General features: G+C 42.7%; 2 long non-coding RNA genes across 4 annotated transcripts in view; one reads left to right on the top strand and one right to left on the bottom strand.

Moving 5' to 3' along the window:
• LOC118971301 (uncharacterized) overlaps positions 1-27,094 on the bottom strand; it is a 374,798-nt gene that overhangs the window by 213,765 nt on the left and 133,939 nt on the right. The window lies entirely within an intron of this gene.
• Positions 5,720-10,930, top strand: LOC118971302 (uncharacterized). Its single transcript, XR_005059678.2, has 3 exons — positions 5,720-7,971; positions 9,231-9,391; positions 10,338-10,930. It is a non-coding gene; the product is annotated as an uncharacterized lncRNA (long non-coding RNA).

Raw genomic sequence — 27,094 nt, 5'->3', positions numbered from 1 at the left:
TTCTTTGTATCCACTTCAAACAATAGGCATTTAATTATGTGGATGACAGCAAATATAATGAGGACAGAGGGATGACTCTGGCTTTACTAGTTTTAGATCAAGGGTAAACCTCCCATTCTCATGGCCTATAATCTTAAAGATTCAGATTCTATGGGGCCAAATCAGAGTCCTGGAAAGTGAGAAAAAAAAAAAAAAAGAGGGGAAAGCATTATGTATATGAAACCAAGAAATATTACAGTGTCTTTGAACTTCATGAGGAGGTTCAATTAACAGTAGGAGGACTGGGGAAAGGAAAAGCTATCCAGTCCAATTTAATGGTTAGATCACAGAACTTTGGAATTAGCCAGACCTGGGTTAATTCAAATTAACAGCTCAAATCGCAGCTCAGCTACCTACTAGCTGTATGACCTTTGTAAAGAACTCTTCAAACTTTAATTCCTTTGCCAGCAAATATAAGGTCTGTCAAATTTATAGAGAAGATTAAATGAGATTTTATGTGCAGAGTCCTTGGCTTGGTCTTTACCACTAGTGAGCCTCAGCAATGATTAGTCATTATTTGAATACTTTGATACATGTCTTTTTACTCCCACTACGATTAGGTGCCTGGAGGCTGGGGCTGGGCTGGGCTTGATTTTAAAGTTAATGAGTAATATTAGAGGCTCTAGACTAAAATGCTGATACATAATAACATCATAATTTCTGAAAAGACTTCACAGTATGGTTGATATCAGTCATTTTATGCCTAATATACTTACTACTGTCATTGAAAATTATGTCCTAAAAATTTCTCATTTTTAAAATTTGAGTGATTTTATGGCAATAGAATTAAATAAACTTTTATTAATCATCTTCTCTGTGCTAAGCACTGTACTAGGAACTAGAAATATATACAGATCTGAAACTCAGTCTTGTCTTTAACTTGCTTGGAACCCAGCCGTAACAACAAACTGCAAAGAACTGGAAAAACTGCCAAAAATAGGAGAAATGTTACCTTATAGTACAATTATGCAGAGATTAATAAAATGAAAGAAAAGATAAATGGTATAAAAAACAGTCCCAAGAAAATTTTTATCTATTTTATAATATATGACAAATATACAGATTAAGTTCCAGAAGAAAATAAAACAAATGGACAAAAAGCTAGCATGAAAATCTACAGAAGAATTTTGACCTTAATCATTTAGACATTCAGAATTCAGATCCTTAGATTTAAAAAGTTTGTGAAGTACGAAGGAAAATAAATGAAATGACTTAAGTGGGTCAACATTTTGAATTTCAAAGAGAAAAAAAAAATCCCACAAGCCTAACGTAGGGAAATCAACAAAACCAATTTCCTAGGAAAGGAAAATTTCCCAGTTATGGTTGACTTCATTTGACTTACAACAGTAAGTCGCCAAATTCTGTACCCATCCTGTTATTTCTAAGCTATAAAAATAACAGAAAGACTATTCTTGGGCATATAAGGATAAAAAAAGACCAGAAATCATTTATCCTTTCTGACATACGTTTTGTCACCTATTTCACACCACCGCCACCCTTCCCTCTCTGGTAACCAACAGTGCTTCCTCTATGAGTCTGTTTCTGCTCTGTTTGTTCATTTATTTTGTTTTTTAGATTCTACATATAAGTGAAATAATACAGCATTTGTCTTTCTCTGACTTATTTCACTTAGCATAATACCCTCTAGGTCCATCCATGCTGCTGCAAAAGGTAAGATTTCACCCTTTTTTATGGCTAACATTCCCTTCACCCATTCATTTATTGATGGACACTTAGGTAGCTTCTAAATCTTGGCTATTGGAAATAATGCTGCAATGAACATAGGGATGCAAATATCTTTTTGGATTGTTGTTTTTGTTTTCTTTGGATAAATACCCCGAAGTGGAATCGCTGGATCCTCTGGCGGTTCTACTTCTGATTTCTTGAGAAACCGCTGTGCTGTTTTTCATAGCGACTGTACCAATTCACACTCCCACCAGCAGTGCATACATGCAGGTTCCCTGTTCTCCGCATTCTCACCAAGTCTTGTTACATTTTTGCCTTTTTGATAACAGCCAATCTGACAAGTTTGAGGTCTTGACTAGAAATCATTTATCCTTTCTGATATTTTTAATTGAAAGTATATATCAGCTGACCTAGAGATTAATAAAAAGAACAACCTCAAAAATTACTTATCACACTTAATGTGAAAGTCAAGAGGAAACTTTTAAATACAAATAATGTAAAGATTATTACAGCCTAATAAAAATAAGGGCAGTAAATCATTTGAACAGGAAGAAAGTGGCAATCAAAGAAAGCTAAATTTTCAGATTGTACAGGGACATTAATAGTTTTATATAAAAGGCCTAGAAAGACATAAAATATTAGTAGATGATAAGCTATCATCTCAAACCATTGAAGGAAAAGTGAATTACTCAACTTCCGCTTAAGACTACCATCTAATTATGGGATAATATAAAATTAAATCACTCAACATACAAGACACTGAAATGAATCCCGGATGGATTAAAAAGTGAAATGTAAAAAATTACATCGTAAAGTATAATATATCATAGTTTATCATATACCATAAATCATAAATAATAATAGAATAAACTAAAGTGACTAACGTGTTAGGAAAGAAAAACTTTTCAGTGTGTGACATCAAAGAAAAAACAAATGAAAATACTGATAACTATGAGTATAAAAATTTTCTTCTGTGCTTAAACACCATATATACACATGAAAGACAATAAACAGTGGGAAAATATTTTCAGAGGAAATGACAAAGGTTAAAAGATTTAACATTTGGAAATCTTATAAATCAATGAGAAAATGAAATAACTAAAAAGAACTCTCACAAAGGGTTTATTCTAGCAATTGACAAAAAGAAGAAATATAAGCACTTAGTAAATATTGAAAAAAGTTTCCGATCTGATAATATTGAAAAGCGAGGTAAATAAAAGTAAATAAAAGCTGACATGTTCAAAGTGAAAATAATAAGTAAGGAAATTTTAATGTTGTTTATTCAAAAAACTCAGGACACAAAACAGATACTCAGCAAACATGCTGAATGTCTATTTCTACCACCTTTTATTTTTTTAAGTCTTTTCCATAAATATCGTTTGACACTATGCGGACATTAAAATCAGAATATTGCTTCATTATTTTATTCTTATGGGTGGTAGCTTCTATTCTTTGGTTCTCCTTAACAAGCAAAACACATAATCATTTTAGATACCTTAAAATGTGACTCATTGTAATTCCATCATAAGCAAAACTATAGACTCTCAAAAGTCAGTATAATTAGAAAATTAGTTTGTGTGTGTAAGTTACACCATTCCCATTAGTTGTGTGTGTGTGTGTTTTCCTTTAAAAAAATGCATTTGGTAAAGACAACTCAGAATATTTTGCATATATTTGTATTTCCCTTTTCAGGAAGAAAAAGGAAAAAATGTTCCCCACCCCGTCATTCCTATGAGCCCCCCAGGCCACAGTTGCAAAATTTGAAGAAACTTACTATTGCTGGTTAGGATTAATCGCCAGCCAGATTAATTAATTCCTCCCTTGAAGGCTCCCAGGAGCTCTGGCCTGGCCTTGGCTCTTGGCCACCTGGAGGACCCTGGGAAGGCAGGGTCATAACCAAGACCAACCTAGTGAGCAGAGGTGGTCTGAAGTAGGCTCAGAGTGACCTGGTAAGGAGGTTTCTCTGAGACTCCTGTAATTGTAAGATCATCTGAATCTAGTGCATGCAGGGCCCACTTATTTCTAGATTCAATACACAGAGGATCGGGTGGATTTAGGTTGCCTTTAGAGAGTGAGAGGGAGAATTGCAGATAACAGCAAACATTAGCTTTCGAACCAGCAGGGATGAAATCGGGGAAAAGAACAGGTTCCGTGGAAGGCAGGTAAAATTCTATTACGCAAATCTGTGAATCTGACACATCATTTCACAAGAGGGTAATTTTATGATAATAGAAATATTTCTGGAAATAATGTTCACAGTCTTATGGACCAATGCCAGGAATAAATTATAAATTAGGGAAACAGAGTTGACGGGAAAGGGAAGAGTCACCTCCAGACAGCTTTCGCACTTTGTTTTTCCTAATGCCAACCCCAAATGCTTTCATGGGGGGTGTGTGCACAGTTTTGCTTGCTGCTTCTTTGGGATGACTTTTTTTATTATTATTATTATATTTCCTTGTGGGATTGCTCAGAATGTTTGATGTGGGAAAGGAAAAAGAAAGTTGAAAAGTTCTTACTATTTAATGGCAGGACAAAAGGTCTGTTAAATTCTATGTTGCAATAAGTTTCTCAGTCTTTCTCCCCAGTGCCAACTGCCAACAATCAGTTAACTTTATTATACAGACCAGCAGGCGCATGGAGGGAGACTAATAAAAATATTTGTTGAGTTTATTATGGAGAAAATGCTCCAGTTACTTTCCAGAGTACTGTTATCAGGCCAATGTCCGTCAGGTCACATAAACAGCTTTAGTATAAAGAATATTTTCTTTTAAAGGAATTTATTGTCATGGAGCTTTATCTATCTGAGAAAGTATAGATTTATCAGTGAGGGCTATAAGATGATGAAGCTTGTGACTTGTTATCCAGAAGAAATCATTGAAGAGATGGCTTCAAATGTTTTCAGATAGTGAGGTTACTTTCAATAGAATAAAGGAAAATGTACAGATCACCTATTTGTAAGCATTTTAAAGTTTTCAATTACTCAAAACTATCTAAATCTTAGAAGGAAAAACAATTTTAAGACCTTGGCTAATTTTATTAAATATTCAGTTTTATAAAACATCTTTTGTATATGATATATGAGACCCACCCCCACACACATACACTCTAATGGCTACTGTTGGGAATTTAAGAATGTAGAAAATGATTCTACAAATCATCTACCAAATAGTAGGATCAACGGTTCTGATTTCTTTTCAATTGAGTCTTTTATTTGTTCTTTTCTTTTTGTCAATATTGCTGCTACCTGCTCAGAAACCACAATTCACTTCCATGGCAGTCATTTCAGTGATGGAGAAGGACTAACAGTGACACAGAAGTCAATCCCAGGAGAATTTTCTCACCATCCCTCAGGGGTGTATTCTTCTTCTCTGAGGTAATAAACCCAATAGAATTGTCCCCAGATCTACCCACTGGCCTTACTCAGTGGTTATAATACTTCTCACCTAATAATTATTATGAATTTGACATGTTTTGATCTATGATGTACAGTGGCAACTGAACATACATACCCAACTCTTAGAAATCAAAGGTACCAACATACTTTAACAGAGACCCTATTTCACCTGCAGAAAGAGAGAATTTCTCGTTTTCTGTGGGGCTTCTGAGGCACCGTTCTTGTGGGTTAGCCACTAGAGGGCATCACGATGCTGTACACTTCCAAAAATACGTGGGATATTGATTACTCTTGAATTGATTACTATTCCAAAACCTATTCTTCATGATCAGAATTCTCATTTAAATGGACAAAAATGGAGTTGTTAAAAAAGCCCATTTGTCTTCCCTTAAATCTGCATCAAGAACATTTGGCAGAATTGCAGACAGAGACTAAAGCTCCGTTATCACCAAATCTACTGGATCACGAAGTAATCCTCCCTGACCCCCCCCACACACAACCTCCCCCCTAGCAATACCCTGCACCACAGGGGAGAGTTGTTACAGTCAAGCACCTGCACAGCCACACGTTATGGCCCCCAGCCCGTAGCTTACAGCATGGCTCACGCTTGGTGAAACTATGGGTGTGACAAACGGAGAATGGCACGCACCCACCACTGTAGCATCAGACAGAATAGTTTCACTGCTCTGAAAATCCTCTGTGCTCTGCCTACTCAGCCCTCCTCTGTGAATTCCAACCCCTAACCCCAGGCAACCATTGATCTTTTACTGGTCATAGTTTTGCCTCTTCCAGAAGGTCATATATTTGGAATCAGACAGTATGTGGCCTCTTCAGATTGGCTTCTTTCGCTCAGTAATATGCATTTCAGATTCCTGCATGTCTTTTCATGGCTTGACAACTCATTTCTTTTTAATGCTGGATAATATTCCACTGTCTGGATGGACCCCAGTTTATGTGTCCATTCCCCTACTAAAGGGCAACCTTGGTTGCTTCCAAATTTTGTCATTTATGAATAAAGCTCTGATAGACATTGGTATGCAGGTTTTTCAGTAGACATACGTGTTTGAATCAGTTGGGTACTTTGATTTGTTTTCTAGCCAATCTGCCATTTTTGAGCAATGCTTCCTTAGAGTAGCTGATGTGTGGCCATGTAGGCTCCGTTGACTCCAAGAGAATCATGTGATGTCAGAACTGGAAGGAAATTTGGTCGGCTAATCCAACCACTCCTTCATACTTCAGGAAACTGAGGCACACACGTGGGAACTAGTTGTATTCTATTCCTTTTAGAAGTCCAATCTTTCTGAGTTGCATTTTTTGTTTGTTTTGCTTTGAGATGTTTTTCAAACGCAGCCACACTAGCTTTTGAAGGAATAGAACAATTTAAGATCCCTTGACCAGACTGACTAGAAGCTAAAATCTTCAATATTATTATTAGCTTTTTTTAGGGGGAAAAACAACCATATAAACATGAAAAAATACAGCAAATAATTTTTTTAAAAGGTCAAACTTGGAGTGGGAATGCACATGGAGAATAAGCACTGTCGGAACAGTGAGAGTTTGGGTTACAACGTCCCAAGTTGGTGGTTTTACTTCAAGGCCACCACAGACAATGCTTGTCTTGCTGACTGCCCGACTGGCCACCGCCTCCCACCTCCCAACAGCCCCCCAGCAGGGCACTGGCCTCCAGGCTGGAGGAAAGAGCCACAGGAGTGTGACCACATGCTAACTGAGACCCCTCCTGTTATTTCCTTTCAGCTGAGGTCCCAAAGCTGAGAGTCACAGGTGACAACGCTTGTTCCTTCTAAAGAGAGGGGTTGAACCATCTCTGCAGAGCTGGCCAAGGAAATGGACCTGACCTCAGTCTGATCAGAAGAGGATGAGAGGTCAGCTGTCTTTGAAGGGCACTGTCGGAGGAAAGGGTGGTGTTTCCCTCAGTTCAGAACAAGTGACGAGGTCTTTTACAAGAACCGTCTGCAAGCAGTGTGGGTTTTGCCTGAGGGGACATTGACATCTTATGCTGCTCATGCACCTCCCATCCCTTCCCCATATCCTCTCTCAGCAGAGATCCGGGTCAGAGCCTGCTTGGTTGCAGAGTTCTTGGGGAAACTTGGCCTACATTTCCTGGAATGTGGAGACTGGTGTCTGATTCTTCCCCGGAAGAGTCTAAAGAGTAGAAAAGGTCTGTGTGGGTGTCCTGGCAGCTGTGGAAGCTGGGCTGGCATGGTAAGCAGTCCACCAGAGGAGCAGCCCCTGCTCTAAGAACGGTCACGTCAGAGGTCCTCTGGGGAGGAGGGAAGAAGACGCATCTAGAACCTACAAGAGCACCGGCAATCAGTCCACACAGGAGCTCACGCGATCTCAGGAGGAGCCGAAGGAGCGAGCCCCCTGGAGCGATTCACGGAATGCTCCAGAACTGACCCGTGAGGGGGGCTGCACCTGCGAGGCCACCACTCGAGCTAGACGTGAAAGCCACATCCGCCACCACTTCTCCGTATACAGGGAAGTGGAGGCGGACGCAGGAACACAGCTGCAGAAAGGCCGCGTGTCCACTCTCTTGTTTGTCAGAAACCATAGCCTAAAGCCTCAGGAAGAGGCCCCCACGTCAGTCCCGACTTCCACATCTCCTGGTGAGCAGACCCAGCGCACAGAAACAAGGTCGCATCTGGAAACCTACCTGCAAGGGGATCTGGGAAGGAGCCTTCACCCTCCTCTCCTCTCCTCCTAAAAATGATGTAGGAGGAGGCTGGGAACCAACAGGAGCAGCCAGGCCAGCACCCCCTGAGAGAGAGGATGCGTAACCGGGCTCCCGTTACACAGAGAACCTCGTTGCCAGATTACAACGGCACAGCTAAGTAAGATATTTTTTTTTTTCCTTTTTACCCCCCCTCACCTCCCTCTCCTTCGTCTCTAGCCTGGCAGAGCCGGAAGTAGAACATGGCTGGGAGTAGTGGACACGTGGAGAGCCGGTCAGGAGGCCACGTCCACTTCTTGCATTGCAGGCTTCTGAGACTGTTGGACCCGCATGATGCGCAGGAGAAAATCCTTTGAATCGTTATGAAATCAGAGTTTTGATATTAGACAAAGTCAAAGTTTTTAACTGCTGAAACCATGACTAGTCATTAATACCAGAAGGTGGAGTTGATATTTAGTATGTTCACCAGCTAGAATAGGATGGGCACTGACCAATCAGAATGCACGCCGGTCCTGGGTAACTGGTGTAACTCTGTTAGGCCCTGGCCAGGCTGGACATTAGCCCAGATTGGAAGTGCCCTGAACTTAAGAGGGATCTCCCAAAAATACTGTTTAGAGGAAGGAGAAAAGGACGGATACGAAAGTTAGGTTTCAGTGTGAGAAAGTGCATTGCTGTTTCCTGCTTGGCCCATACAATGTTCAGCTCATTCAATCAACTCATTACCATAGATTTTTCACTTGGGTTAATCCCATCAATCACTTTATTACTCGAGTAGTCATTCATGGCTGGAATTTAACAAAGGGGTAGACTTTCCTTTTTTAATTCTGAGTTGAAGAGCTGGGTCACTGTGTTCCCTGGGCTCATCTGCCAGGTAACTCACTCCTCTGTCAGTCCTTCCATGTGAACAGCCCAGTCATATCTGTGATTTCACTAGGCAGACTTCCCATGGACCTCCAGCACATGTTCCCACCAGTAACAATTCCTCCTTACAACCATTCTGCTAAGCCTGGCATTTTAATGTATTAATCTCCGGCAGAATATCACTAAAGACCATTCCTTCTGAAATCTTCAAGGCATTTTTTCTTTGGCTTGTATAAAAATTTGGCTTATTTTTTAAGTGAGGGTCGTGTAGCTGTATATTAAAAGGCAATAGGTTCTCAAAAGCTTCAAATTGATTAAGCAATGTAGGTAAGTTTGCTTTAGAAGATGGCCAATCCCATTTGTTATTTTAAACCTTCACTGAATTAAGGGACATTATCTCAGCAAAATATTGGATGTGGGAGTTCTCCTTGTGACTGTGTTATTTCTGTACTACCAGGTCTCAGTGATTTTTAGATGTTATGAATATGGCTCACTTTGCAAAACTAGTGTATTCTGTAGTATCATTGGTCCAAACTGAACCTATTCTCTGCCTTAAAGGGATGCACTTCGATCCATATCATAGGGAGCCACGTACAGAGACAGCGTCATGATGGCGGCCATCTACCTGTGGTTGTTCCATGAATGTTGCTATTGGAGGGCAAGAAGGGAGAAGGACAAGATTCGTGTATTAAGGCGTGCTGAAAGCACCTGGTTTTGAGGTCAGTTTCAAATAAATCTTCCAAAATTAGCTTTTAGAAAGTTCTTTAAAATAATGCTGTTAGCTTTGGCCTCCCTCTGTACCTATGGCCTTACCTCCAGCAAAACACATTTCTTCTCAATGTGAAGTCAAGTCTATACTGTATGGTTCTTATTTTGTTTAGAGTTGTTCTCTGTTTTGAGCCACAAAACCAAAGACTTGGTTGCTTCTTTTGCCATTATGTTGGCTTTCTTCTAAATTCTGACCCTACCTTTCAGTCTGTTTATTTTATTAAGCCGTGTATGGTTATGCTAGCAAGCATTTCCTAACAGACAGAATATCCCAAAAGAAATACCAAAGAACAAGCAAGCATCAGTATTCATGGGGACAAATGAGATGACGACCAAAACTCACCTTCAAGTCGATCCAACTTAAATCATGATTCCACTATGGAGGCTACTTAAAGGAAAGAAAAAACCCATTCTCATTCTTATTCAGTATAAGCAAGGGTTTCCTGGTTTACACCGAACTTTCACGTGAGATCTCATTCAGCAAGCACGGTACGTATGGGGGCTCCAAAGTCATGGCCACCTATACCAGCTCACGCATAATTATGCCCCATCATGGGGTTCATTAGACCTTAATTCTTGCATCGTGCTTACTGTCAGAACAGACAAGCTCCCATTGTTTCATGTGCTTCTGAGTAGAAATAAAAGACTCAGGTGTGGAAGCCAGGAACGAGATTTCCCTCGCAGAAACAATGAGGTTCTTGCCCGAAGCAAGATGTTTGAAATCTGCCATATAAAACTTCTCTTTCTGTTCCCAAATAGGCTTCATATGCCAGTAAGAGGGAAGTGGAGCCCTGTTAAAATTAAAGACAGTTTTGCCTTTCAACACAACAGATGAGGAGCTGACTCATCCCAGACACCCTAACCAGAATCTTTCTCCTCTTCCTCTTTTTCCCTCAGAAAACCTGGCTTTGAATTGGATTTTCCATCGTGAGAATTACAGAACTGCACCCAGAAACGACAACTCATGGCTTCTCTGATCCTCCAGACAGACAGGCGGACTGGAGATAAGAAGTGGGAACTCTAAAGAGGCGAGGGTAGCACAATGGCTGGAATCCAACGGGGAAGGCTTCAACAGATCAAGGCCGCGGCATCACAACACTTAGATGCAAGGCCCATGATGCCACCATGGGAAGTGAGTGGTGGGCGTGGGCCCAGACCCTCGCCGTCTCCCAGGGACGTGCCCAGAACCCGGGTCTTTATTCCGTCATGCGTGCAAGGTCATTTGTGAGAGCTGTGCCCACACAGCCATCAGATGGCAACAATTTTCAGTCACTTCCAACATGAGACGGTTTTGAGCTTTAATATGCAACCAACCTAATTATGACTGCAAACACTTTGTTAAGCAAACAAACTTCAAACCCTTTTTAAAAAACCGCTCTTCTCTGGTCATTCTGTCTTCTACAAAGGCTTTAAAAATAAACCTGTGTGGGGAACTAGGGAATCCAGGGATGAAAAAAAAAATTGCACAAAATTAAATGGTTTTACTGTAATCACCACATGAGTTCTGAGGGTCTGATTGTTTTCTTTACAATCAAAACCTAGAAAATACAACATCTTATGTTCCATTTCTACTCTTTAACCATTGAACTTTTACCCCAGGATTACAGATAGTATTTTTAAAGAAGAGAAATAGACATTTTTTATTTGTTCTCAAATTTTACTTTGCTAACTAACCTCCTCTCTTCTGATTCTGAAATGTCCAAGTCATTTGAGCTTTTTTCTATTCCTGTCTCCCACACCCGCCTTTTGGATTTTCTCACAGTGACTTCTTTCCACCTTTCTTAGTCATTTTTCAAGAACTGGGAGCATTACATAGCAAATGGAAATCCCCAGAAATCCCCTTTTCAGGACAAAACCAGGGAGTATGGCAGGTTTGCAGTGAGGAGATGATGGGAGTGGTGGACCCTGAACCAAGTCGCCTATGAAGACTGTAACCTCTGGACTTTCGGAGTCTACAGCTGTCTGTGTTCCTCCCTGTGTTTACGCCACAGTCTCCCAAAGCTCATCTCCCTTCTCTTCTTTCTGTCTACCTGTCATTTTTCTTGAGAGCTTTCTTTCATTCTGCTTCAGAGAACAGTCAGGGCATAGAGAATAATCTCTGCTTCCCACCTATATCGTTCAGTAAGTTCAAGAAGGAAAAGATACAAAGGTGTGTTTTCCAGATCTCTAAAACACCAAGCTCTTGACAAAAGGGGAACGTTGCTAAGAACAATAAACTTCAGAAGAAACTCTATCCCTGACCCCATTTGAGAATCACCTAAGGAAATACCTAAACCCCACTTTGCATCAGTACTCTGTCTCTTTCTGGTTTTCATGCCCAAAAAAGAAATTGGTTCACCCCTTTGTGATAGTGGGAACAGGTTGAAGTAAAAATATTTTCAATGATCAACACGTGAGAGGACCACTGTCTCCTAGGAGAGCCTATGTGTGCTTAGTGTGTCAAACCGCAATTTGGCGACAAATGTAGTTTGTTACCTACTAACCGCTGTCCCTCCCTATCTGGGGAGAGCTTCTGGCAGGCTCCACGAGGCCAGGAAACTCATGTTCTCACAACACTGATGCTTGCTGTATAGAAGATCTTAGTAAATATTTGATGGAGTGAAAGAATAAATGTTGATAACCTGCATTTTTTTCTAGAGCTCTTCAGATTCTATAAATAACTCTCATTAAATAAGAAGGATTCTGGTTCAAGTGCTGCTTACATACTAATTTCGTCCCTGTTTGAGATGCAGCCTCTGAACTTGCTTAGCTCCATTGCAGCTAGACAGATCTACTTGAACTGCTTAGGGGCCTCACTTTAGGTTTTGGGGGTTTTTCTTTTTCTGCATTCCCATTGCCACTACCGCCTGGTTACATCCCTAATCATCTCCAAGGTCATGGCCGAGTATGTTAAGTTTCATCCACATATGAAAATTCTGTGAAAAACAATCTGGAAACAGAAATGAAAGGAGGAGATTATGAAATTTCTTTTCAGCTCTGTAGCTTGACTTACTTGAGGCCCGTAGAATGTGAGCATGTGCTAATTTGACTGTTTTGTTTGTCTAGATCAATTATGTTTTCCTGTATTTATTTGATGCAAAAATATTTTCCACATGAAGGAGTAATTTTGAGTGATACTATAATAAAGCAAAGTTGGCCACACACATCCTGAATGTTATTGTTAGTATCTCTTCTTTTTAAAGAAGTTTATTTTTAATTAGTTTTATGATCCATCAAATAGCCATTTCCATAAATGAACCCTATGCTACAAGTCCCTACCAACTACCAGCCATTTCATTCAAAATTAAAGGTCAAGAAAAACCTCCCAAAAACCCAACTAAAACTCCTCAAACATACCAAACAACACTTAGTAATTTTTTGTTTTCAGAACGGAAAACACATTTTTCTTTGGGTTCTATGAATGTTCATTTTCAAATGATGTATTCCTCTCCAAGATTCTTCTCGAGCTGAAATGATGTTCCTTAATGCCTACAGCCTTGGAATCACTGGATAAAGTCAAATCCCCTAAACAGATTTTAATGCAACCATGTAAAGGAAAAAGAATAAAAGAAGCAAGAGGGAAGAATATTCTTCTTAGAGAGAGACCATCAGCTTCCCATCCCGACTTGGGCTTCTCCAGGCATTGAACATAGCCTCAAGCACAGCCTTACAGCTGAACGTAGACAAGCCCCAAGTTCTGACTGTTTCTATAGAATTTCTTTTTAATCAGAGGTGAAGCCTCTTGTCCTCAGCCCGATTCTTTGTCGAGAGGGTAGACGTTCCCTAATGTGCTCTCAGCCCATTTCGGGAGGGGGCCGGAGGGTCAGGGTTCCTTGGGCTGAGGTTGTGAAGAAGAAAGATTCCCTTCCTTCCTAACGGAGGCAATGTTGGCCAGACAATGGTAGACATGTTCTTCCCTTCTGCTCCTCAGTTATGAGCGTGGAAAAGAGCTGCTTCACAGGAGCTTCCCACCTAAGGCCTGTCTGGAGGTGGAGCCTGGGTGGAGAAATCCCCTGGGCATTAAAAAATATCCACCTCGCTTCAGAATCAATATCAAGTGGAGCCCTGTGTTAAGAAGAATTACCTGCAACTACCTAATTGCACCTGTCTGGGTTTCCTGTCCTCATACACCTGTATCTGGGGAACAGTCAGAGCCTCATGCTTAACCATGGGACTCTCCCCCAAGTGGGGGGTCTTGTGCTTTTGTCCCCCTTTAGGGAGAGGGAACTGGGGTCTTATTTTGGGATTAACTAGAGCATCTTCGTCAAGTTAAACTGGCTTGTTTCCCCTGCCCCACCTGGGCTCCAGGTACCCCAAATTGACTTTCACCAGACCCTAAATTGTACCATTTAGGACACTTTCTGATCTTTCATAATTCTTTACATCTTCTTTTTCTGGTCTCATCTTCTTTCATGGTCAGTTTAAACCATGACCCTGGGTCACAATGAACAGCCGTATCCAGTCAAGCCAAATGCTGGAGTTCCAGCAGCCCTGTGGGCCCCCCCGTAACAGGTCTCGTCGACCCTGAATCTCCAGAAGCAGGTGTGTGTTCTTGATTCTTCCCCCCACAAAGACCCTTTGCTGCCCAGGTGTATCGACCCACCTCCTCCACTAAGACGGGGTCCTAATACCAGGCACCGCCCCCATCTTCAGAGCATCACAAGATTTTACTCCCAAGGAATCACTCTGATCATTCAGTGTGCATTTCTAAAACTGAGAAGGCTGCTCAAGCGGACTTACCAGTCAACTCCTCTCAACCTGGAACATCTGGACATAGAACGAAGATAGTGGTATCTATTTTGACCACCTCATGAGCTGGTAAAGACCATATGAGATGGTAGGGAAAACAAACCACAGTAAATCCTAAAGCATATCTGAGGTATAAACTCCCATTATAGAGTAAGAGTCTACAAACTTTCTCTGTGGACCAGATAGTAAATATTTCAGTCTTTGTCAGCCAGGAAGCAAATCAAGGATATAGTGTAGATAATTACACAGGAGCGCCTCCTTATCTGTGGTTTCCCTTCCTGTGGTTTCTGTCATCCACACGTCAACCACGGTCTGGAAGCTGATGCCCTTCCTGACATCCCGTCAGAAGGCCAGTAGTTGCCTTACACTAAGTCACAATGACTGTGCCATCAGCCTCGCTTCATCTCATCACGTAGGCATTCAATCATCTCATGTCGTCCCAAGAAGAAGGATGAGGACAGTAGAGTGAGATATCTTGAGAGAGAGAGGGACCATATTTAAAGAACTTTCATTTCAGTATGTTGCTATAATTGTTCTCTTTTATTACTTAGTTATTGCTGTTAATCCCTTAGTGTGCCCAATTTACAAATTCAACTTTATCATAGGTATGTGTATTTAGGGAAAACATGGTACATATAGGACTGCTACTACCCCCAGTTTCAGGCATCCACTGGGGTTTTAGAACTTCATCCCCTGTGGATAAAGGGGAAACTACTTTATAGCAAGAGTGAAGACATAGTTCCTCAATTTGGGAGTAAAATTCAAAATGCAATCATAATTGAATACAAGTTTTTATAATACAGGTTGACTAAGAAGAAGAATGAAATCTTTTATGGGGCAGGGCTAGCATTTCCTTGACTGGGGTTTAAAATGAGCATTTCTTTTCATCAAAAGCGAGTGATAATATTATCTGGTAATGCTGATCTTCAATAAGATTTTATGCATTTCATCTTTGAAAGTGTCTTTTCACACGTACTGGCGACCCACGTGGCACCCAAAGCACTGCCGGTTTATGAGCACGTCACTGTAATCCTCAGTGCACGGAGGGGGTGCAGAGCCATGAGAATGCCGCTAGGCCTGTCCCAGTTCCTGAGCTTTGCAGTCAGAGCACAAAAGCCAAGTCTCAGATAATACTTAGGCAAACACATGGCTGTGTTCCAATAAAACTTTATTAATGGACACTGATGTTGGAAGTTCATGTCATTTTCACTTTTTCAATGATATATTATTCTATTCATTTTTAAAACCATTTAAAAATGTAAAAACCACTCTGAAGGCTGTACAAAAACAAGCAGTGGGCCTGATTTGGGGGTAGGACTGCCTTTTGCCAATTCCTGTTTTTGAGGATTCTTCAGCTGGAAAAAAAATGAATCCTCATGTGATCACTCCTCCCTGACTGAGATAATTTCTTCATTTTAGTTTCCACCAACACTTCCCCCATTAATAACTTATGTTCCCTTATTGATAGAGCATATACACTTGACTCCTAAATGGAGCGTACATTCTGTAAGTTACTTCTAAGGAGTGGGGAAAGGCCAGTGACTTTGTTTTGTTTCTTCTATGTCACCCAATGTCCAAAGCAATGTTTGTTGTAAAGTGATTTATGTAAAACCGAACCTTATAAAAATCTACCCCAGGGCCCTCCCACAACCGTACCCTTATCTGCGCCCAGTGCCAGCCATCCCTCTTCCAGAAAGCCTTCTCCAGCTACCCTAGTCCATCCCGATGTCTGTCTTCTCTGCTTGCCCATAATCCGTGGCCACATAATTTACCATTTAACCCTTGATGAGTTCTCACATTATTTTTGACTCCCCAGTAAGACCAAAACTACTCCAGGAAAGGAACTGATGTTATCCTTGCTTTTCTTTCCTTGAAACTCATATCTGGCACAATCAGGGGCTGTGGGTTTCCTGGTGGGCAGAATCGGGTGCTCCCCTGGTGCTCCTTGAGGGATCAGGCTGGGTGGCTGTCCACCCACCTCTCTGGCCCAGAGTCCTCTGCCAAGGCCTGACCACACTAGATCAACCAGGGTGCCATCCCCATGGGCACAACAACGCCACGGCTCAGCAAAGGGGCCTGCGCCCCTCCACCCCAGCCACGGCTGGATGCCAGAAACCACTACCTACCTCAAACCTGGTAAATTAGAAAAAAACACTAATTACTGTAAGATCTTCAGCACAAAGTTTTAGGGAATGTTGACCAAGTTTATTCCCCAATTTGTAACCTTTATAGATACATGAGTTTCTAAGTAAAGGGAAAGTCTCTGTCCCCCATTCCACTTCAGTCTGCTCACTTGACTTGATATTTTCTTTCTTGGAGGAGATTGCAGTAATTAGTACAAAAACTTGAAAATTAAAAGCATGGCCCTTGATATTAACATGAGCTCCACAGCAGTAACCAATATTTTGAAGCTAGTAGAAGGAAGAGCTTAAAGGGCCCAACCGGTATGTTTTCGTTTTTGCTGGCTGACAGTGTGAGATGAATAAAACACTCCAAGATGTGGCAAGAAACAGCGCTATCGCCACACCTTGGGTGGGGGAAACCACTTGGCAAGGGCCCCATCTTGCCACACCCGAGGTGTGGCCGAACCTGAGTATCGCCACACCTACAGAGTGCGATGGCTCAGTGAAAACCAAACCCTTCCAAGGAGGAGAGAGAGCTCAACAGGGGCACCTCAGGAGGTGATACTAGAAGGTGCTGTGGTGCCAGGAGGATTTCCAGGGCCGTGGCAGGGCCCACTCCTCTGCAGGGGCAGGGCACGTGTGCCAGGATTCCTCGTGACTCCCACAGCCTGTGTGGCGGGTGGGCTGGGACTGGCGTCTTCTCTATTTATCAGCCTCTGCAGAGGACATTTCCCAAGTTACTCCATCTTCGAAACACTATAAGCGTTTGGAGATTGAGCTGAAAACTTAATTAGCATTATACAAACTGTGGGCTTCTGGTATTTCTAGTAAGTTTAGGGAGCTGCCAAACAATCCTGCCAAGTTTTCGTGAGCCCGGGAAGGCCTGGAAACGCTAATCCAGGAACGCGGCTGGCTGGGACAAGTATTAGTTCTTTCATGGGCTGAAAAGGGGAGGTGGGCTTCCTTCTGCAGGGGGAACAATTAGGCCCTAAGGATGTCAGCTTTGGGAAAAGCTCCAGATGGAACCGGCCAGGGTTGAGAATAGTCTACAAGACTGCAGAAATGTGGGAGGAGGGCACGAAGGATCAAATGCAAATTTTCATCTGCAATAGGGGCCACCTTCTGTGGGTGAGAGTAAATACCTAAGGGGCTCAAAGAAATCAGGGCCAAGGTTGAAGGACGTCAGGGTCTCCATACATTATCTTCCTTGGGGAAACCTTTGACTTTCACACAGGCTTCATTTTATGTATGGCTTATATGTACTTCTTCAAGAATGGCACCTGACCTCTTTCTTTTTTCTCTGCCTCATTTCCTAGAAGACTGACCAGCCGTTCTGAAGAATCTGTTTTTGCCAGAAGTATTTCCAAGGGTCCTACATAGCCAGTATTAACAGGTTTTCAGGAGAGAGAGGAATAGAAAATCGAAGCAAACATACCGAGCATTCTGTATTGCCAGGTTCTGTGCTAATGTATTGTGCATTCATTATCTCATTTCCTTGAAGAAAGATATTTTTTGTTAATTTTAGAATTGATAAAGGTCAGAAAAGTTGTAGATCTCAAAGCCTAAAGAGTAAATGAGTAATGGAGAGAGTCAAATATCACATTATCAGCAGGGAGGGCCCTTTGACTCACGTCTGGCGAGACAGAGGAATCAACCCCCCCGACCGCGTCTTGATCAGCATGTAGGCAGATGACGGCACCAGCGGGGGTCTCAATCCACTCTTGAAACAACAAGCCAGATCCTATGCCTCTTCCCCTCCTGACCACGTGCCACCCCTACTGGGTCATTAACATGGAGGAACAGTCATCTGTTGCCCTTTTGAGGAACCCACGCCTTGACTTCAACTTCCACTGAATGTGTCCTGCTGATTGGCTGTTCTTACAGCTTTCAACCATTCATGTATTCAGCGATGGTTTACTGAGCGCCTACTTTGTACCAGATATTGGGTGACACATTGTGCAGCCAAGGAACAACCAGGGAGCTTGAGAAGTCTGCTGTCCGTCCCTTCTCCCCAGGGGGCAGGAGGCGGGGACACGAGGAGAGCCGCAGGGTGGGGCTCAGGGGGCTGCTGCAGGCAGGGGGTGCTCACACTCCAGCACACGCGTCCAGTGAGACCCCCACCCCCGCTCTCCAACAGGAGCAGGAAGACGGTGATTCCTAGAGAACCAGTGCCAGCAGTCCGGTGGAAGGGTCTTTGACGTGGAAGAACACCCTGCTTAGTGAGGTGATGCGGGGAAAACAAATGAGAGCAACGGCTTCCATCTAGGAATGGAGGAGGGCCTGGAGGACTCGGTGAGTCCAGGATACCTGGCACACAAGGACTTCTACTGGGCACAGATTCCTCCATGAGCAGCGAGGGAGCTCTCAGGGAGGCTCTTCGTGGCACTGAGGCCGTTCAGAGGCTCAGGAAAGGAGAGAGGCCAGGGGAACCGTTAACCACACTGAACAGGAGCCCAGAATGTAGGCAGACGATGAAGGATTCCAGAATCAAATCCTGACACCACTGCCTCCCTGGACAAGGAACTTCAGCTCTGCGGACCTCGGTGTCCTTGTCTGTATGATAGGAATGACGCTCTTGTGAGGATGAAATGAAATGATGTCCATAAAGACTCTGGCACATTCTAGACGGACAGTAAGCAGTAGCTGCTCCCATTATTCTTAAGGGCGGTAGGTAAGTGCTACAACGGAAAACAGCCCTCACCAAGGACAGCCTGACTTCTACCCTGGACACGTCTAGGGAGGTTTCACTTGTGTGCAGCCCTGAAAAACGAGAAGTTCTCCCAGTGGTCACGGAGGGAAGCCAGAAGGAACCACACGGGTGAAGCATGTCTACTGCCTGTGTGTGGCTGGGGCAGAGGACAGGGTACATGAGGGGGCAGGGGTGAGAGAGGAGATGGGGCCAGAGCAACGGGCCAAGGCAGGAGGAGACCGGTGCCAGGCACAGGAGCTACACCTTCCCTGGACCAGAAGATGATAGAGGATTTCAAGCTGGTAATAACAGCTCACATTTATGCAGCCAGCACTCAGTTAGAATTTCCTATGTGCCAGACACTATTTTGAGCACATTACATGTAGTAACTCATTTAATCCCCACATAACCCTTTAAGCCAACTACTAAGAAAACCAAGCCACAGAGCATTAATAAACTGGCCAAGGGCATATCAGACTAAAGGGCCTCAGATGTGCATTTAAATGAAAAAAGCTGAGAGGAAGAAATTTGGAGAGAAGGCCGATCAGAAAAGAGAAGTCACTAGGAACGAGTGAGAAGGGACGATCCATGCAGGAGAGGAGACGCGGAAGAGTGAGATCTAGAGTATAGGGAGCCCAGGGGCCAGCTGGCTACGCAGACAAGTCATCCCTCTGGGAAAAACTCTTGGATTCAGTTGGTCTGTTTTTTCCTCTTGGAGCTATTTCTATAACACTGTCCCTTTCCAAAGGAATGGCTTTACAAGAATGACAGCTTGAACCGTCACCAATATCCATGCGCCTGTCCCTTCGCCCCAAGTCTCAACATTCAAGGTATTAGGACTTAAAAAAAAAAAAAAAAACAAGCTGGTGTTTTAGTTTTCACCTTGAAACGAGGCATTTACTCTTCGTCTAACAATAGACATGTTGTTTCTGCCTTCTAGGAGTTTCGCTTTGATGTGTCATGAACTCTAGGGGAGAGTTACCACTGCGGGAGTGCGGGATAAACAGCAGGTGTGGCTGGGGCTTTAGGCGACGTGCCAGGCCTCCTATTAGATTTTTAGGGATAGGAAAGATGAATATTTCAAAGGCTTTGGTTTTCAGAAGTCAAAGACAGTTTCCAAAAGAAACCCAGCCCTTCAGAGTGAAGCTGCTTCACAGAGGTGCCCCTCACTGTCCTAACCGTCCTGACTAGGAAGCTGAAACTAACACCAGCTTCTTTGCATCACCTGGGGGGAAGCAGGTGGGCGGCAGATGCCCTGCCTGAACACCTGGGGAGGCTGCAGGCAGCTCTGGGTTGAAACATTAAGCAGTGACCTTCCCTTTTAGAACCTTGCGAATTCAACTGTGTCCTAGACACAAGTAAACAGATGATCCGCCATAGCCCGCTCGGGGGCCAGAGGAGATAGCGGCGACCGTCTCTCACATCCGCACTATTTCTGCATCCTTCACACAGCGGTCTCACTTCATGTGCCCATTCTTGTGCTCACTGAGCAGCTAGGAGGTCTGAGGGGGGCTGTCCTGCCCCGGGGACACCACGATGGATGCAGAGTGGGGCGGGCCTGGCTGTAAACCTAGTGTCTTTGCTACCACGACATGATGGAGGTGATTGTGGTGCCTTCGGTTTCCCTAGCTGCAGAGTTCTCTCTTTCTGATGATGGAAACTTCTCATTCCTTGGGGGCCCCGCCTCCCCTACTTAGGAACGGACAGGTAGTCTAGGATGTCCCCTCCCTTTGGTTAGAGGACAGCCAGTGGATGCAAGCTGGCCCCCGTTCCTGGTCCTCCCCGGTCCCTCCCCATCTTTCTCCTCTAGGAAAGATGCCCTCTTCCTGCTGAGGTCATGAGGCTGGCAGACCTCTGGACATCAAGTTCACGCACGGCAGTGACCTTCAAAGAGATGGGGCCACAAATGAATCACATTTCATCCTCCGATTCCAGCCATGTTCAAAATCAGCCCTACCCTTGGACTGTTCGGTTACATTACCTAATAAATCACTTTTATCGCATAAGCTCATTTGAGGCTTTTGTCTTGGTGTTTGTGTTTTTTGTTTGCTCGCTGGTCCCCAAGAGTGCAGACCAAAGGATGCCCGACAGAAATAGTGAGCTCAACATGAGCGGCTGGAAGAAGACCTCCTGGACACACCCCTGTGACCACCCTCACTTTTCCCTCCCAGACCCACCCCCTGTGATGGTTCACCCACGCTGTGCATAGCCTGCAGTCCCTGGTTGCTTCGGGGAACTCTGATGTGGTCCTTCCTATAACCAGAAGTTCCTTCTTTCCTCCATCCTGCATTCTCAAAAAGTGTGCCTTGGAGCAAGTTGGGGGCTGGGATGTGAGTCCCTGGGAGCCCGTTAGCTCTGGAAGGCGGGAGGTGGAAGGGAAGTCGGTGCTCTGGTGGGCTGTGCCCTGCAGTATTCATGGGATCAGAGGGAAAGGGTGAGTCCCATTCCTCTTACTCATTTGCACACTTCCTGATGGCGTTTAGGACACCTAGTCAATACAGTAGCATCCTTCCCAAGATCTCCGTGTGCTCAGGAAGGCCCACGGGGATTTGCCTATTGGAGCCTTAAGTCCGGAGCTCTCACTCACACCCCTAGCATGAAGACTATGGCAAATGCTGTGCCCCTTCATGTGAGGGCCGAAGTGAGGCTGACACAGTGGTGGGACCTGACTATGTTTGCTTTTCCTATTTCTACCAAATATACAGTGTTTTAAAAGCAATGCCTTATGTAAACACAATAACAAAACCTAATATGTACATAATGGCACTGCAAGAACACTATGCCCCATTTCCCTGCTACAGCTGAAGGACGGCCTCTTTGGCAATGCTAAATTCTGAGAAAACTGTAGCTATTTTGAGGCATACATTCCAGCCCTCCAAACCTAAACAAATAGATTTGACTTCTTTAAATAATGGCATATATGAGGTTTGAGCAGAAGCTTTCTCGTCGCTCCTCAAGAACGTGCACACCACGATGAGGGCCTTGCACACTGGTGAGTGTGCAATCTGAGTGGCATGATCTGGCCTCAGGAACATTTCTGACATATTGTTGTTTGTTTTACTCATGATTAGCAGAAATTTTCTGTGGGTGTTCTACGTCACTGGAATAGAAAGTACTGAAAAATTGTACCCGTCTGGTTGATATTTCTGGAAAGAAAACTCTAAATTATTAGAAGAAGGGGAGAAGGGAGGGTAGGGTGCCCAGGAAAGAAAAGAATGAGTGGGCATGAAGAAAGCCCCATCAGGAAAGTCCCACATGGACAACAGAATCGATGGTGGATGGGATTTCTTGCGGACAGCAGCACTCAGTTCTGCTAGACAGAGAAATAAAAGTCCTCATTGCCTCAGAGTGGGTGAGGGACAGCAGGGACCTCGTCTCAGTGTCTACTGATCTGCGGAACTCGGCTCTGGCAAAAAACAGTGAGAGTTCTTACCAAGCAGTAGATTTCCCTTTCAATAAACTACACATCTGTCTATGACCAGATGGAAGGGGCTAGTGGGTTTCATCTGGAAACATTTGGTATGAAGTTTGAGATTTTTCAGATAGTCCAAAGAAGTGTAACAGTCACGGAAATAATCTCTAGCCCCACGTCTTTTTTTAAGATACCAGAAAAAACTAATCTTGCAATAGAAAATTGCGCAAAGGCTGTGAATATACAGTTACAAAAAGGACATGCAAATGCTGAGACTCAACAAGGAAAAACAAAAACAAAACAAACCCTGACCTCATTTATAGCCAAAGAGATATATAAGCCCCTATTTCTAATCTATTAAATGAACAAAAGATTGTTTATGTGATAAGCTCATCTTTGACAGGATGTCAGGAGACAGAGACCCTTGTAAAAGAATGCAATTAATATGACCATTAGGGAAAGTAACTTGCCAGTATTTTTTTTGAAAGCTATGCCCTTGACCCCTATAAGCCTACTTCTAGGAATTTACTCTAAGGGATATTATGCGAAGCACATAAATATTTACCTTCATAGTAGCACTGTTTTAATGTTGAAAAATGGGAACTAACTCAAAATGTCTAACAAGAGAAGAGTTAAATAATTAAAGTTTATTCACATAACCAAATATCATTAAAATGTTTAAAAGCATTTTAAAAAATGTGTAGGCTAATGGAAAAATGTTTAGTGAAATATTAAGGAGAAAAATCCAATTCCAGAGTTGTATTTAAGTATGATCTCACATATCACTTATAGAATATATACATATATTAAATGCTACATAAACTACTAGTATTATATAGTACATATTATATAGTAAAATAAATATAGTATATATTATCTATAGAAAATATTTATATACAGAAAAATAAGGGAGAAAATAAAATTTGCTCATGGCAGTGGTCACTGAGTGCTGAACTATAAATTGTTTTGGTTTATATCTATTTTTTAATTATCTGCAGATTTTTAAATACTTGAGAAGTGGGAAGCCAAAAAAAAAAGAAGCATATCCTTTATGTCCTAAGGAACATTTCTGAGATAGTCAAATAGCCAGCCTGTCGTATATAAATGGACAAAGAATTTTACTCTTCAATATTTTATTGTATTTGTATTTAGAAAGTAAAGTAGAGGAGCAATATGAAATAGTCAAAAGAGTACTGGATTCACAAATATGTTATGCATTGTGTAAAATACAGTGTAAATGTAACATATATATATATATATGATAGACACATATTAAACACATATCGCCCAAAAGATTTTCATCTCTTTATACTTAATAGTACAAAGTATGAGAAGCAGATAAGTTATAGACATATAGAAAGAAACATAGAAACTCTCTGAAATTAGACAATAGTGAAAGTTCACAGTACCAGAAACATAGAGTATGGTTGTATGAACACTATATTTAACTCTGAGCTTCTTAGAAGTCAAGCCAAATGAGGAAACATAATGGGTCACGCAGTTCTAATTATCTGATGAAATTAGCACACACAAGTTTATCTGGAAAGACAGACTTGTTTTTCCTACTGACTTCTAACAGAAATTTGCTGTGTGTATCTTCAATGTAAGAAATGTTGCATGGCAATTATGGTTAACACACAATGTAGGTGACTCACAGGGAAGGCAGAGAAGACAAGTAATGACTCTATAGCATCTTACTATGCTGACAGATAGTGACTACAATGGGGTGTAGGGGGGGATTTGATAATATGAGTGAATGTTGTAACCACAATGTTGCTCATGTGAAACTTTCATAAGATTGTGTATCAATGATACCTTAATTTAAAAAAAAGAAAGAAATGTTGAATAGCAAAGTAGACATTGATCTTTGATAGAAGTCAAGGACATCATATCAAAATAAAGCTCAGTGAATACTTCTAAAAGAGTCAAGCTAATATAGCCTTGATATGCTGCTTTCTGGTGAGCTAGCTGGATGTAGGAATACGAAAGAATCCAGAAAGGATTCAAACTGGCTGCCAAAGCCTGAATTTGGTGCACAAGGTGTTTTATAAAAATTTCAATTCACTGCCAACATTCAAAAACCAGATTTTACATAAAAATCCAGCCTTGGAGTTTCTTTAAAAGGCTGAAATGTTTGGCAAACTAAATCATAGCCATTGGATGACCTTGAGCAGCCATCGACTCTTGGGAAGGGTCCTTTGTGCATATGATGTCAGTTAGAAAGTTTGTTTGCCATGCTGGCCTGGCCCCAGGAGACTTGTGCATGTGTGAGCCCAGCTCCAGAAGAATGAACAGATAGCATACCCTTTGGACTGTATCTCTCAAATATAAATCGTTTCATGTTGACTAAATCTCGATAGCAGCCAATTTAACATTGAGCTCTCAGATGGTACATTAAAAGGCAACATAATTGATTCCATGAATCAGAAAAAGTTCAAGAAATAGCATGCTTGGAGCTGCGATCTGATAGAGTCAGGCACCAGCAAAGCAATTGTCTTAAAGAAGTCATATGTTTACGTCTGACAGGCTTTGGAATGCCTGCTTCCTCTGAAGACCACGGGGGCTGGCGCACAGTCCGGCAAGCCCCACTTCTCCCTCGACATTATTTACTCCTTTTCCCCCTTTCTCCTGCCTCGCTGCTCTGACTCTTCCCAGCACTGTCATGAGGCATTTGTCTGAGTTTTCCCAGGAACGGTTTCCCAACTTTGCACTGGCCCATGTGCACTCTCCCCAGTTCCCCCGCCCTGCCCCCCACACACAGTGATTCATGCTATAACTTTGTAACTTTGTGAAAAGACAAGTGGGAATTCAGAGTTCAACTTGTGGCACAGAAATGAGAGGTGTTAGCTAATCCATACAGAGGCTGAGCTATAAAAAAATGACCCTGACCTTCTTAGTCGAAATTATACCCCACCGAGCTGAGAGGTCCCCAGCACATTGGTCTGCTGGCCCATCTGCAGTGATAGTAAGGAAGAGACGTTTTCTCTAGTCAAGCCAGCTGTGGCAAAGAGCGTTGGCTGCATGGTTGATAGCCACCCCTCGTGTTCTTTCTTGCTCATGCTTTTGTGGGTCAGAAATTTGAGAAGAGCTCAGCTGAGAATTGTTCACTTAGAGTTTCTCATGCAGATGTAGGCAGATGTTGGCTGGGCCTGCCGTCATCTGAAGACTGGACATCCAAGACAGCTCATTCTTGTGGCTGGAGTTGATACTGGCTGTTGGCTAAGAGCTCAGACTATTGATCAGAGGCGCTACATATGCCCTCTCCAGCCTGGTGGTCTCAGACTGTCAGACTTCTTTTATGGAGGCTGTCCTCCGAGTGAGTACCCCCAAATAACCCAGGCAGAAGATGAATGATCTTTTATCTCCAAGCTTCAGAAGGCACACAGCACACCTCTACCATCTTGTGGGTTGAAACAGCCCCAAACATGCCCTGATTGAAGCAGGTAGAATGTAAGCTTCACTTCTCCCTGAGACATGGGTCACAGGATTTACAGGTAAGGTTTAAATCTGCAAATGGTCATGTAGTAATACATTCTACTCTTCAAAGACAGGTCTGCATTCATAAGATCACATGCTGTCCAAGCACCTGATCATTTACATGCAAGAAGATTCCATCCTGAATTTGTAGTTTTATGAGAGATGTGGTTGTGGAAGCTTCAGTAATCTGCAGCCTCATTTTCCCCAGCATTTTCTCTTCACTGTGGAGGAGGCTGGTTCCTTCTCCAGCAGCCCCGGGTTTCTCTCCTCTTATATCTATTTTCTCTCTCTCTTCTCTCCCTCCCCATCTCTCATTTTCTCTCTGTGTTCCTACCACAACTGGACCTTTTTGCTCTAGATCTCCATGTACACACAACTGACTCCAGAACCAGCCACCCCAGCATTGCTGTGACTTTACCCAACTGAGACGAAGCACATTCTCAGTTATAAATCCCTGCACCCAAGAATATTATTGGTCCAAAAGAAAAGACAGAGTTAGGCTCAACCACAGAGCAGACCCTTGGAGAAAGGACATGGAGATTTAGGAAAGCTAATCTATTATATTGGACTAGCAGAAACAGTCTATTATATGTAAGCTGCATTCGAACAGCACAAAAGAGCTCTCCAAAATCAGATATTCTCTTGCCTTCCACAGAGCTGCTTGCTCTGCAGGGTGGCCTGCATCCTGCCCTCTGCACCCACATGCGAGATCTCCGGAGACAATAATGCTGTAGGTCCCTGTTCCCTTTATTGGCAGAGGTTACTGGTTCCTGTCACAAGCTCCCAATTCTGATTTACCAGAACACAGCATTTCTGGTCATGTAAGACTAATTGCAAACATCACTTACTCCAGAAAATTAATTGCAAACAAATGGTCAGACTGATGGCTGGACTCAGATATTCCCGGACTTAAGTCACAGTCATGCTTTCTAGGGGCCCACCCTCCCTCCATGCGTGCACCCTTCTGCTATAGGCCGGGCACAGGTTCTCCATTGTGGCAAAATCCTCATTTGCCATTTCCTTAAATATTTATGTTTGTATTTCTTTTTAAAGAACAATATGGAAGATAAGGATGAATCTAGCCTGTGTAACTTCAACACTTCCAGCATAACTCTGCCCTCAGCATGTAGAGCTAGGTCACTTAGTCATGGAAGTTCATAGGATTTAGGAGCTTGACTTTATGCCTACTGTATAGATAGTTGAGAAATTCTCAAATGAATCCCTT

This window comes from Manis javanica, chromosome 13, assembly GCF_040802235.1.
Source record: "Manis javanica isolate MJ-LG chromosome 13, MJ_LKY, whole genome shotgun sequence".
Taxonomy (NCBI): Eukaryota; Metazoa; Chordata; class Mammalia; order Pholidota; family Manidae; genus Manis; species Manis javanica.
Note: the sequence above shows the minus strand (reverse complement) of the source record. Positions and strands in the feature narration are given on the sequence as shown.